The 12,799-nt window shown below is 47.9% G+C and overlaps 1 long non-coding RNA gene across 1 annotated transcript; it reads right to left on the bottom strand.

Annotated features, from left to right (window-relative positions):
* Positions 1 to 7,421: 7,421 nt before the first annotated feature.
* Positions 7,422 to 10,106, bottom strand: LOC129388168 (uncharacterized). Its single transcript, XR_008615199.2, has 4 exons — positions 9,927 to 10,106; positions 9,546 to 9,795; positions 7,872 to 8,781; positions 7,422 to 7,803 (listed from the first exon to the last, which is right to left on the bottom strand). It is a non-coding gene; the product is annotated as an uncharacterized lncRNA (long non-coding RNA).
* Positions 10,107 to 12,799: the final 2,693 nt, after the last annotated feature.

Raw genomic sequence — 12,799 nt, 5'->3', positions numbered from 1 at the left:
TACTTCCAGGTAATGCATTTCGTCATTTCGTGAAAGTAGTCGCTTTGAAATTCCTAACTTGTGGTTAAGTTTAGGGCTACAGTTCAACTAGTCCGCAGATATAGTTGGCGGTAGTATAAAGAAAATAACTTCTTGGCACCATCAATGGTTAATTATGTTCGCGTGTCGTGAAGTGGATCAACTAAAGCTGGCCGATTTCTCAGTCAGCCGAAATTCAATACAAGTAAAAGTTGAACGTTTTTTTGTTTTATTCACATATTCCGTACTGGAAAAAGACTGACCTCCACACAGTGCGAAAGCGTCAATCTGCAGAAGCAATTTTTATTCACAACTGAAATTTGTACATAAATGAGTGAACATAGATAACAGAAGATCCAAACCAATGCGAAAATTAACCATCACGGGCTGGTCGCACGGAACTTGACTATCACGTATAACGGCGACCATTTTGTGGCTTACAGAAAGAAAGTGCAGAAAGTGCAGTACATGTATTTCACACAGTATAAGAAGTAAGGACCCACAGAATTTTAAACTGGCTACATGCATCTGCATGAACAGGAAGTAGCCTATAATTACTCTCATTATTTGATCTACATGCCGAATGAGGGAGCACATTTCTATAACGCTTACAAGCGCATATAATCTGTCTGTCGTCATACGTCATGTTCACATATACAGAAACGCACGGCGAGTATTAGGACACTATTTTGACGCAACAGTAACGCAAAGAACCGACAATTAACAAAAAAACAATAGCACTCGTCATCGCAAAGGGGATAACCAATTCGTACTTAACTAGCATTAAATACTCTATGCTTGTATTACTGGTATCCTTAAATACATGTTTGCCGGCAAGACAAATAACATTGCGCCTCGCCTATAATACAGGTGCTAAAGAATTTGCACACACCGAAGTTGAGCCTAAAGCAAGGTAACGGAGCGTATGGTACCATCTACGCTCCAAAATTCAGATAAAATAGAGAGCTGCAACCTTCTTCAGTACAATATCTTAGTAATGGTGCATCAAAACGCAACAAGAAATTAGGTGCGTGCATCCTTTTGCCGTTATTGCCCTTGAAGTTTGATAAAACATCACGGCTTTTTTTTTTTCTTTACTTTAGCCTTGGCCGTATATGTCGACAAAGTAAACAGTGCACAAATTGTATAGCCTTGGCCGTATATGTCGACAAAGTAAACAGTGCACAAATTGCCCAACGAACACGCACTCAAGCCCTTCAGTACAAGTATTTCACCGACAGCATGCGCTGCCGTCATGACGAATGGGTCGAGCGACATTGCTCTTGTGTCAGTCCACTGAGGCTTGCACAGAACTGGTTTACCCATGCAAAATGAATACCTGCCCAGAAAATAAAGTGAAATACTTGCGCGTACCAGCTGTCATAAGGAAACCTGAAAAACTTTGCACAACTGGAATTCCCGGTGTTCGAGCACCACAGAGCCATGCAACACATGTGATGCCCCGATTTAGCCATCTTCGTCTAATGCAACGAACGGAAGACGCAGGGAACCAGCAGGTCAACCAGACCTGGTTCCCTGCGTCTTCCGTTCGTTGCACGCCTGATCGAGCTTCTGTCTCATCTTTCCCATCTTTATACTTAGGCACTGCTTAGGGTGACTACCGAGGCAGATGACCAAGCGCGATATCGCTGAGCGAGTGGCAAGGGTGAGCGGAGGTGAGCTCGGCGGACGCACGAAGACAACCACTTCCTGCGCTTCGTCCGATTTAAAACACAAAAAGAGAAATTAACCCTTTGACGGTTTTAGCCGTACATGTACGGCGGCGGTTTTCTGTCCCGCAAGGTCTTTGCCGTACGGGTACGGTTTCGACCCTCCGTTTGAAATTTCGCGCCATAATGACGATGCACGCTTACTGGGAGGTGCTGCCACCTCTTAGGTCTTACAAGAAGCGTTTGAAATTTGTGCTACCTTCTTGGGGAGATAAACAGAACTGACTTCAAGCTTCAGCGCGTCGCGCAGACTGCGGCCACACCCCTTTTGCGGTTTCGGTTTCGCCGCGTGATCGCAACGGAGGCGCGCGAAACGTAATTTTTCTCTTTGTCGGCACTCTCTTGCAAATGCTGTGGAAGTTGATTTCTATCTTGATTGGCGCTGCTCTTAGCTTGTTTATAACCGCCGCTCATGAGGTATTCTCGCTCTCTGCGGCTGCGCGGAGACTCGTGTTTCAAGGAGTACCACACTCTAAAATACTATTGAACATATTGCAGTTCTGAGTGATGCCGACACCAAAATACTGTTCCCTAATTTTTTTTACTATTTATTCCCGACTTTATACATCTTGTACATTCAATATCCGCAATAAAATAATTTGACCACCCGGGAAAGTTTTCTTCAAAATAATTCGACCCTCAAAGGGTTAAGAAATTGTATATCCGGCAACCGCTTGGAGCGCGCATGTTCCTTCAAACCGAAACTAGCATTCGCCTTCCGGGGGTTGGTTAAGTCTTCAGAAAAATCCATGCGTCTCCCTCTGTTGGGGGTTTCGGTTGGGACGGCGCGTCATTTGAGGCGCCCGCCGCAACAGAAGCGATTTGTTGAGACGCCATATGCGTCCGTGTCGTGTGCCAGACGCTGCACCGACGCGACGCGGCGGGAACCGCCACTGCCGATGCAGTAGTACCTGGTAGCTTCTTGAAATCCGCCGAAGCGAGCGCGCAGGGTTTTACCAGAGAGCAATGACGCCACACCACCCGTTTCCCCGCCGCGTCGCTCCGCCCCCGCTAGGCTCCACCCACCCTCGTCTCCTCGCTATGCTGTGCGATGCTATTTTTATACTCCGCTTTCACTCACTCAGCTCTCGCTCTTCTCCAGCTCGGCGAAGCTGTGAACTTCAAGAGAAACCCAGCGAGTTTCTAACAGTTCCACTGTAAAAGCGTCACGAACTTGCCCCAGGAAGATTCAGTACACACGAAACTATCTGCGTCACCCGGCCAACTGCTTTTCGCTAACTGCGTCACAACGCCAGGTGCGGCGTGCGTGCCTCAAGAGTATCCCAAAACGTAACGAAATTACAATAATGTTGAGGGTCAGAGAAAGCGTCACGAACGTGCCCCCGGGAAGATTCAGTACACGAGAAACTGCGTCACAAAGCTGGGTGCGGCGAGCGTGCCTAAAAACTACCAAAATAAGTTACAATAATGTTGGGCCCCAGAGAAAGCGTCGCAAACGTCTCCCAGTATGACTCATTAACTGAAATTAACTGCGCCAGGACGGCCGAGCTGTTAAATCCGTCAGAAATCTCGGTACGTGCCGTAAGCCTAAATGGCTTGAAAACGTCGCAGACTGTCAAATGAAATTTCTCACCTTGCCTTTGTCCAATAGTGCTGTGTGAAGTGCATAAGAAACGCAAGAATACGCCGCGAGGTCAACAAACCAGGCAACAAATAAAAAAAAAAAAGGCGAACTTCATATGCGCAGCCGGCCTCGCTTGCTTCGATGGCGTGTCTGTCGTGCCGTTAGCTTGTTGCTAGATGACGCAAGAAAATAAGTTAGGTGACGCAAGAAAATAAGTCACAAAGTGTAAGTTGTTTTATACACAAAGCTTTTTAATTTTAGTGGGAAAGAATAAAACATCGTTGACCTCATATCAAATTCTTTTTTTTTTTCCCCGATGTTCGTGGCAGCTAACGGGCGGGATTAATACTAGCGTGATGCATTTCCTGTTCCCAGCTTCGCCGAGTGTCCCCTCTTGTTGAATTTTTCTCTGTGGCACGGTATTGAACCGCTGCCAGCATGGCGAGGGACGATAGGCGCGTACGATTAAAGCACTCGGCCACGACTTCCGACGCTTCCGCAATGATACGCTTCGGTTTATCGAGACACCACGTGAATTTGCACTTTTGAAAAATCGCTTTTGGGAACAGTGTTACGCCATGTGTAGTGAGTCGAGATAGGCATCGATCGAAAACCGAGTCTCTACGGGCTACATATGCTGTAGCGGCTATTACGATAGCAGCCGTAGTTTTATCACAGCTACCGTTTTTGTCTCGAAAATCGAGTACAAATTTTCGTCGTTTCAATGGGCTTCCATTGCTGAATCTTTAGCCGTTCTGGGAAAAAAAGTCTAGCTTTCCACAGCGTGATCACTGCATTTGTCTCGTGTGTATTTTCTTCTAGGACATGTCTGTCGCCTGCCTATTTCAATAATCGACCTGTACTTATTCGCGAAAACCCCGCTCTTTCCATTGAAAACACGCTAGCCTCGTGCCACGGCCGCTTGAGGCGCTAGTTGGTACGTGTCCAGAAAAGCTGCATGTGTGTGTTATATTATGGCTTGAACAAAAGAGCGCTTGTGCTATAGTGCTGCATCTCCGACTGAATGGGGCTCCTGCTTTGCCTATGGGGCGCTGCGAAAATGGTGCTAAAAAGCGCCCTCTGTCCTGAATTGGGTAGTACCAAGCTCGGTCGTCTGCTTTGGAAAGCACGTTTACAATATGGACCCGCCACTTTCGGTTGTGTTGTACCGCGGCTTGCAGCTAATATCGGGCGCCGAAAATTTTTTCAGGGGTGGCACACTGCTTATAGGCAAGAAATTATGCAACGCCGAATACGTGTACGCCGTTCAAGAAATGGGCGGCGAAGTTTTAGCGCGGTGTCAATCGCAAGTGAAGCGAGTCGCGTACGAAGTTGAACTTCAGGTAAGGCTTGCACGCTGCTAGATTCAGGCGCACAAACGGGAGGAAATGCTTGCTATAAATGAATTCACAGCAGCGATAAGCAGATATGTCTACGGAACTGCTCGCGCGCACGACGGTACGCGCCGCGACGGCAGCTGTCTTCCAGCATGCCACGATGTACAAACTGCTCGAGCGCACGATCGTACGCGCCGCGACGGCAGCGGTCTTTCGACATGCCGTGAAACGGCGGGCCTCCTGCAGTCTTTGTTGTCTGCATGCCGCTAGACAAGTAGTTATGCCTGCACTGTAGTAGCGGCCATCTGTCCCTTTAGCAACTGATAAATAACTGATGCAATGCATATGAGCTCGCAGTAACGTATACGTGAGAATCGCGCTGCAGCGCGAGCTCGTGCGCTGCTCGCTTGGTGTAGCTTTTAATGACAGCGCTCGAACATCGATGTGCTGCAATCAATACACCTTGCTGCGCTGCCTCAACGTGCTGGCTTGAGGTCAAGGATGAGCACATTTAGCTCTCTAACCTTTGCTGCTCGTAGTGGGGTAGTGAATTGTCACCGAATCAGCCCGACCATTTGTGATCATTTGCACACACCTGGTCACTTCACCACTTCGCACCATTCGAATTGTTAATTGTCGCTGTGGCCGGGTCTCGAATAGTGAGTCACCAGCCATGCATATACTGCTATGTCGGTCTGCCGTCGGGACTGTAGGTGCAAAAGACCGAATTTTAGAACGCAGATAATCAAGCAAGCTTCAAGACAGGCGAAGCAGTCAGCATGGCGCGAAGTTTCGCCAGCGCGCCCGACGCTCCGAATCGTGAGGTACGCTCCGCTTCGTGAGGCCTTGAAGGAAAACGGTAGAATCTGATGTTGAGATTCAGGCCTTCTTGTTCATGGCAGCCCACGACACAGAAGTAAGGACGGTGACGCTTTTTCGAGGCTGAGCTAGGTCTCTCCGGATCGGCGTCGCCGATTACTTCTGCTTCCAGCATTACGTCTCACGGAGAGTCCGTCTTCGTTTAACTATAGGCTGCGGTTAGCTCGCTGCGTGGTCGGCGTGGTCTGTGAGAAGTGACGAGCCTTTTCGCGCTACGCAAGACTCTTGCTAGAAACGTGCTTCGCCACAGCCAGGGCTCAATACTGTTACGGCTACCCAAGCCGGTACTACCCAGACAACGTCGCGCCGCCACCAGGCGCCGCTACTATACCTCAAACTCTAAAGCCCCTTGATACTCCAGCACAAGATGTGGCGGCTGCGCGCGGCCCGAGGGGCATAGAGTTACTATACTGACTCTAGAGGACAAGCTACCCATAGGGCCCATGCATTGAAATCGGGAACCGCAAGAGCGCCGCCATGTTGCTACGCGCCGATGTTGCCAGCTCCTGAGACGCTTGCTAGACTTGGTGACAGTATTCAGTTTTAATCCGGCAACCGTAGCAGCATGGCGTCTCGCTTGTAGTGTCGTGATGTGTGCGTGCAGCCGTGTGTTTGGGCTTTATAAGTTGGTTCTTTATTCTATGTTGCGGGACGGTGTGGGTGTGGTCCATGTTGGCCGTACAGGTGGCAGTTATGCAACCGAGGGATAATCCTGTTGAAGTTTCCGGCGGTATGCGGTTTTCAGCGGCGGTCACGCCTGTTGCAGGAGTGTCACTCGACGAGGTTGCGAGCTCGAAGCTGTGGTCAGATTCCTCGTTGGCGTTCCTTAATTCTCTTCGCACGGGCGCGGTATGTTGCAAAAGCCGCTTTCGCGATCTATCGCCGCGACGATAGATCGGTTTTTTTTTATTATTATAAGTACTGATCCAGCTGTAGGGCACATGTAACCGACAAACGGAAGTCTCAGGAGAGCACCTGAAATTATAATAAAGCAGGCGGCGCAGGAACTCCAGGGCCCCCATGGGACAGTGGGGGGATCAAAGCTCGAAGCAGAACGGTACGTAGGTTGGGGCCGCCGAGGCAGGTGTGTGCCAGGGAGTGTTCGCACAGACAGCTCCCCTGGCACGCGCAGCAGTGCCTCGCAAGGTCGAGATACTTTAATGGCACCTGCGCCCATGATCTTTCTTTTGCCTCGGTGCAGTGAGCACGATTAATGAGAATAATATGGAGGGCATCCGGTGCAGTCGCGAATGCGTCATGGCAAATGTAGCTCCCGTCGCCTGGCGTGTGTAGTAATATCAGAGTTGGTTGTATGAACTTTATGAATAATACGCTTTGTTACGGTACCTTAACGGAATGGGTCTAGAGAACGGTGTTGGTACATTTTTTCGTACCGCCCTAATCCTATACCCCCCACTACAAACACACACACATACCCCCCCTTGCCATGACATACATACAATTCCTTGCCATGACAGATCATAGCTTCCTTTATTTTTGAAAAATAGAGGAGGCTATGGACGGATTGACCAGTTCAAGTTGTCAACTTGTCAGTAACTGTCATAGGACTCACTGTAATAAACAATTTCACGATCGGATTATTTACTTTCATTTTTTGTTGTAACACTGAGGACTACATAGAACTTTATTTTGTATATGTGAGAGAAGTATGTGGATATCACGAGCTTAAGCCAATGTGCGATACACAGACAAAGCAGCTGCTACATGAACTACATTGAGGGCCACACAACACATACGTAATTAAAGGTGCAAAATATAGGGGGAAGCTTCAAAATACGCTCTGTAGCACTGCAAAGTATAACATATATTGTATGCGTACACTAAATGTTCAAAAAAAGCAATGCATCAATGTACCATTTGCCATCAAGTTTATTGTCAAGTTCAAGTTTACTGAAGCTTATTATGAGCATATGTGCAACAGGAATCTACTGACACACCCGCAGTCAAGGTGGCTGTTCGAGGTGTGCTGGCTGCCTCAGTGTAAGAAAAAGAAATTGGGTGAATGTCGACACCAGTTCCACTGCTTCTTGCCTCTGACCTGCACGTGCCTCCGCGGCATCTTTGTGCACAAGTGTGCTGGCGTGGCGAGGCGTAGGAGTCATCCGAGAGAAAGAGTATCGTTTGCATGGAGAAGTGGCTGTTCACATTGCCTGTCGCTTTCCCTCAAATGTTTCCTTGGCGACTAGGGTGACACACCTGCAGTCAAGGTGGCTGTTCGAGGTGTGCTGGCTGCCTAAACGAAAGAAAAAGTAAGAAATTAGATGAATGTCGATACTAGTGCTATTGCTTCTTGCCTCTTACCTGCATTTGCCTCCACGGCCTCTTGGCTTGCGGAGTCTGTATGAGGGAGCTGCTGTGCCTAGGCGTAGGCATTGTTTAAGCAAAAAGAAAATGCCATTCAAATGGGGAATTATGGAAATAAATGCAGTTGTTATGTCTGCTTCTTGCACTGTTCTTGCCCAAAAGTTTTCAAAGCTAGTGTGCAGAATACACCAGCACTTTGACTGCTTCTGCTTTTTACCTGCAGGTGTTGCTGCGACATCCTTAGTATGGCTGCGTGCAGCATTGTAACACTTGGTGGAGGCATTTGAAGTGGTAGCCAAAAATATAAAGAATCATCCTTGTCTGCATGAATGCTTTCAATTTCTAAATGCAGTGGTAACTATCACTATTAGTGCAAGGCCCCCCACATCTATGCGGCAAGTGCCATAGCTCGAAAGTGAATTTTTCCTTTAGTATTTCACAAGGCGTCTGATATGTCCACATTAGATGTGATGTGTTTTTATTTATCCCAGTGTGGGGAGAGCACCATTAAATTGTTTTTTATTTTTGCGTGTCTTGTTGTTTGGTTTATTTCCGAATTTATCAAGCAGCAGTCTCATGATGCTAAAGTGACTTATGTAATGGCAATCAGCTTTTGTTTTGCAGAAAACCAACGCATTTCCTGACCCATTGTTTGACATCCCCTCACTCGCATAATTTTGCACAGTATTCTACCTACATTGACTTGCTTGACCTCCACTAAAGAGTCTTGCAGTTTCAAATAAGACTCTTTCCTTAAAATCATTCGACACTTCTCATAATTTTTGTACCTTGGGCTTCTGATACTCTGCATTCACCATTTTTGCTTGTCTCTGACTAGAAATGTCTTCTTTAATTTAGAGCTTAAATTTTACCTTTGGAACACACGGAAGGGCTTGCCATTGTATATCTGCATAGAAGGGAAACATGTTTCATTAAACATTTGCAAAATCCAATTGAAGATTCATGAATGCAGCTTGCAGTGTGATATGACTGAATGAGCCATAAAAGTAACTCATCTCACTTGGTAAATTAAAGCACATATTAGTGTGATGTACAAGATACGTTACACTAATGTGGGGTTCTCTTGCTTATACAGCAAAATAATCGGTACGCGAGAAAAAAATTATTTTTGCATACCCCTTGTACACACTGATTAAAGGAAAATGAGCTGGAGCTGTCCACACGATCTACTTATTTTACCTGCGAGTATGGTCAACAAAAATGTGTCCCAGCTGCTTAGTGGTATTTGAGATTATGTCAGTATTGCATATGTGCCTGTTGTCTAAAATAATTTAATTTTGAAAATGCTCGCAGGGATCTGATGTGCATATCTGCAGTTTATGGATACATGTAAAAGACTCAGCATCAAGTGCAAGTGAACGGTCCCACAGGCCCGGAGTCGATCATGCAAATAGATTCGCTGCACAAATTTGTGACCAGAAAAGATATTCCACATGAAATGGCATGCAAGGAAGTGTTGAAAAGATTGCATAGTTAATAAAACGCCTACGCTATTAACATGTGGGTTGATGCACTCGTTATGCAAAACGGAGGTGAGGCGTGCAGACAGGACACAAGAGTAGAGAAGTGGACAACACGAGCGCCGTCCACTTCTCTACTCTTGTGTCCTGTCTGCACGCCTCACCTCTGTTTTGCATAATGAATCCTTACCAACTAGCTCAGCTTTCTGTCGTTCTAAGTCTCGATGCAGTCGATTTCGTCCGCATTAGGCACTCGCCTCTTGATTACTTCGTGGCACAGAAATACTCGGCATCAGGCTGTTTTTCTGCTGTGGCCTTTGTAGAAGCATGATTGTTCAAAGTGCAGCAATTAAACAGATTCTTTGAGTTGCTTGTGGCTTGGCCAGTACAATTCCGGTGCGCTGGTCCGCCTGTCCAGCGATTTCCTACTGAAGGGAAACCTGCAAATAAAAACAACGCTCCGCATGTAGAAAAATGCTCTACTGTGACGCTTCTCAAACGATTGTGATGCACCACAAGAGCTGCCTACTCGCGTGATATTCTCAACAAGGAGATACATTCATTTACTTACATGTGAAGGTATATGCCAGAGCACTTCGGGGCTTCGGTGGCACATAAGGCACGAGTGTGCCATAGCGTCCGATGTCGACGCGCGATCACATGTCAAACCTAAAACTACTACGCATCCAAAAAACAGATTCGAAACCGAAATTCGCGTCATCCTTTATTGCATGAATGCGTACATCGTTATTTACATAAGTCACGGACTTAGCGATCGCTTTCAGGTATGCGTTTTTAGATGACAAAGCATAAGGTGACCTGTATTTGTTTTCAGCGCTTTCGATAGTAATTGCGCTGGCCACATTGACCAGTAGCAACAGGACGGCGCCCTAGAGGTTCCCACTCACGGAGGAAGGAAACTAAGGAGAGGCCCTACCCCCTCCGCGCGCTAGGAGAAAAGTGTGGCGGAAATGACGTATAGGTTCTCATTTCTTTTGCTGCTTTTTTATTTTTTTTGCTGCATGGCCACGCCTTTTGGGCCACAATGGCGGCGTTGTTCTGATTTTTTGAGCGCGCACACGTGTTGCTCTGGTAGGTATCGTGCCGTGGCAAAGGCGCTGTGTGGGCGGGTTTGCGTTAGTCACCGTGTCTTGTTGCGCTGTGTTACCTGCACCGTGCTCTGCCGCATGTTGCGCGAGCGCGCGCGCTCCGCGTGCGAAACCACGCGCAGCGCGGCGTGGTTTCGCGAAAGATGTAAACAAGAGAGGAGGGTGGCACAAAAGGCGGAGCATCGCCATGAGCAACGCCAACTTCCGGCTTCACTTTTGCTTCACAAAGAGTGACGTCAGGGCCTCTCCTTAGTTTCCTTCCTCCGTGTTCCCACTTTTCCGGCCCAGCTTTTCCTCTAGAGTTGTTCTACTAACTCTATGCCGGGGGGTGAATCTCCGCATGGTTGCCATTGGTAGACGCTCTCTCGACGCTAGCGCCAAGGCTTCAGTTACGGCCCTTGCACGCAGGCGGAAGATGCTTAAGCAAAATGCCGGCGCACACGATTGTTCACGTTGTTATGGCAACAGTAGAGTACTGGTATACGGTTGTCTAGTGCACTCTAGGCAACGGAACAGCAGCCGCGCGGCGCCTCCTCACTCTAGCACTTTGTTTTTTTTCTTTTTGTTTTCATTATGCCGCCCCGCTCCCTCTTCCCTCCCATGCCGCGCGCACCGTTTACTTTTGCTTTCTTTTCGCCTGTATGCGGCGCGTTCTTTTTTTTTTTTTCTTTCTTTATCGCGCGCGCTATGCCGCGCATTGGCATTGTTTGTGAACTGGCGCGCGGTGCGCCGTGGGCTCTTCATGTGTTTGCAGGCACACAGTCTTGTCCATTTCCAGAAGAGGGTTATAGCGCCGAAAAAACACAACACACAGCAAGCGAGACGGGACAGGCGCTTGCTTGCTGTGTGTTGTGTTTTTTCGGCGCTATAACCCTCTTCTGGAAACATGCACCAACTAGCCCCCCAACAAGTATTACTCAGTCTTGTCCATAATTCGATTACGCCGGCATGTGTCAGACCATACAAAAATGAATTCCACTTCCAACATAATTGATGTTTGGCCTCGTTTTATTGACTTCGTTTCCGAAAACAACGATTTTCTTATAACGTGACTTCCAACATAAGATATCTTTGGCCTCGTTTTATTTACTTTGTTTCCGAAAACAAAGATTTTCTTATAACGTGGAATGATGCACGCTCAGAAAATGAACAAAAGTGAAAGATGCATGACATGTACACGACTACTAAACAACACATACATAAGTTCACAGATAGTGAAATAAAAAAAATAATACGCAAGAAAACGCGAAGGCCGTTTGATGCGCGTACACATATAAAAGAACAAGATGTTTGTATAATGCTGCAAAGACCAAAGTGTAGAAGAGCGCTTCTGATATATGCAGTGAGATATTGCACAATACTGGATGGCGTGTATGACATAGTCATGTCACCTACAGAAAGTGAAAATTCACTTGCAATGCCAAAAACAATGACACGCAAAATACCTGAAAAATAGAGTAAAAAGCAAATATTGTTTTATCGACAGCCATACAAAAAAAGAGGAAATTAATTACTTATATACCTTGCACAAAAGTACATTGCGCATAGTCCGACGTCCTCCCCCTTCACCTCCGGTAGCACAATTTCAGCCACGGCCCGCTCCCGTGCGGTGGTGCAACGGGAGTCTGTGAGATGACCTCCAGTTCGCCGTACCGATTTGTGGCGCGCGGCCGACCGTCGACCACTCTGCTTCCACTGGGGCGAACCAGGCCACATTGCCGCCCGTTACTGCCCCCATCCAGACGCTGGAGTCGGCTCCTTTTCGCCTGCCGCTTCTGTGCACTTCGACGACCGTCGCGCAGTGATCAGCTGTCGACCAGCCAGGCAGCTTCACTACGTCGTCGCTGGCAGTCCCCGTCCCCTGTGCGTCACACTTCCCCAAACCGTCAGAATTTCACCACGGACGTCGGCAGGGGGTGGTCGCTGCCCTAGTCCGCGCTGGGGAAACTAACGGCAGCGACCTCCGGGGGGAAAACTGCCCTTTGTCGAGACGCCAAAAATGACCCCCACGGTCCCTCGAAGACGAGACGACGACGACGAATGCTCACGCCAACGACGTTGGCCGTGCCGATCTCAGCATTCTGGTGGATGGACATCACGTCACCGCACTTGTTGGCACTGGCGCAGACTTCTCGATTATGCGGCAAGAGCTGGCCGACCAAATTAGGAAAGCGAAGACGCCGTGGACAGGGCCCCACATCAGAAGTGCCGGGGGTCAGCTAGTGACACCAACGGGCACGTGTACAGCCCGAATCCACATCGGTAATTCCAGCTTCGTTGCCACTTTCGGCATTCTCCCCGAGTGCTGCAAAGACCTCTTCATGGATATTCTGCG

Source organism: Dermacentor andersoni, chromosome 1, assembly GCF_023375885.2.
Source record: "Dermacentor andersoni chromosome 1, qqDerAnde1_hic_scaffold, whole genome shotgun sequence".
NCBI lineage: Eukaryota > Metazoa > Arthropoda > Arachnida > Ixodida > Ixodidae > Dermacentor > Dermacentor andersoni.
This window is presented reverse-complemented; position numbering and strand designations above follow the sequence as displayed.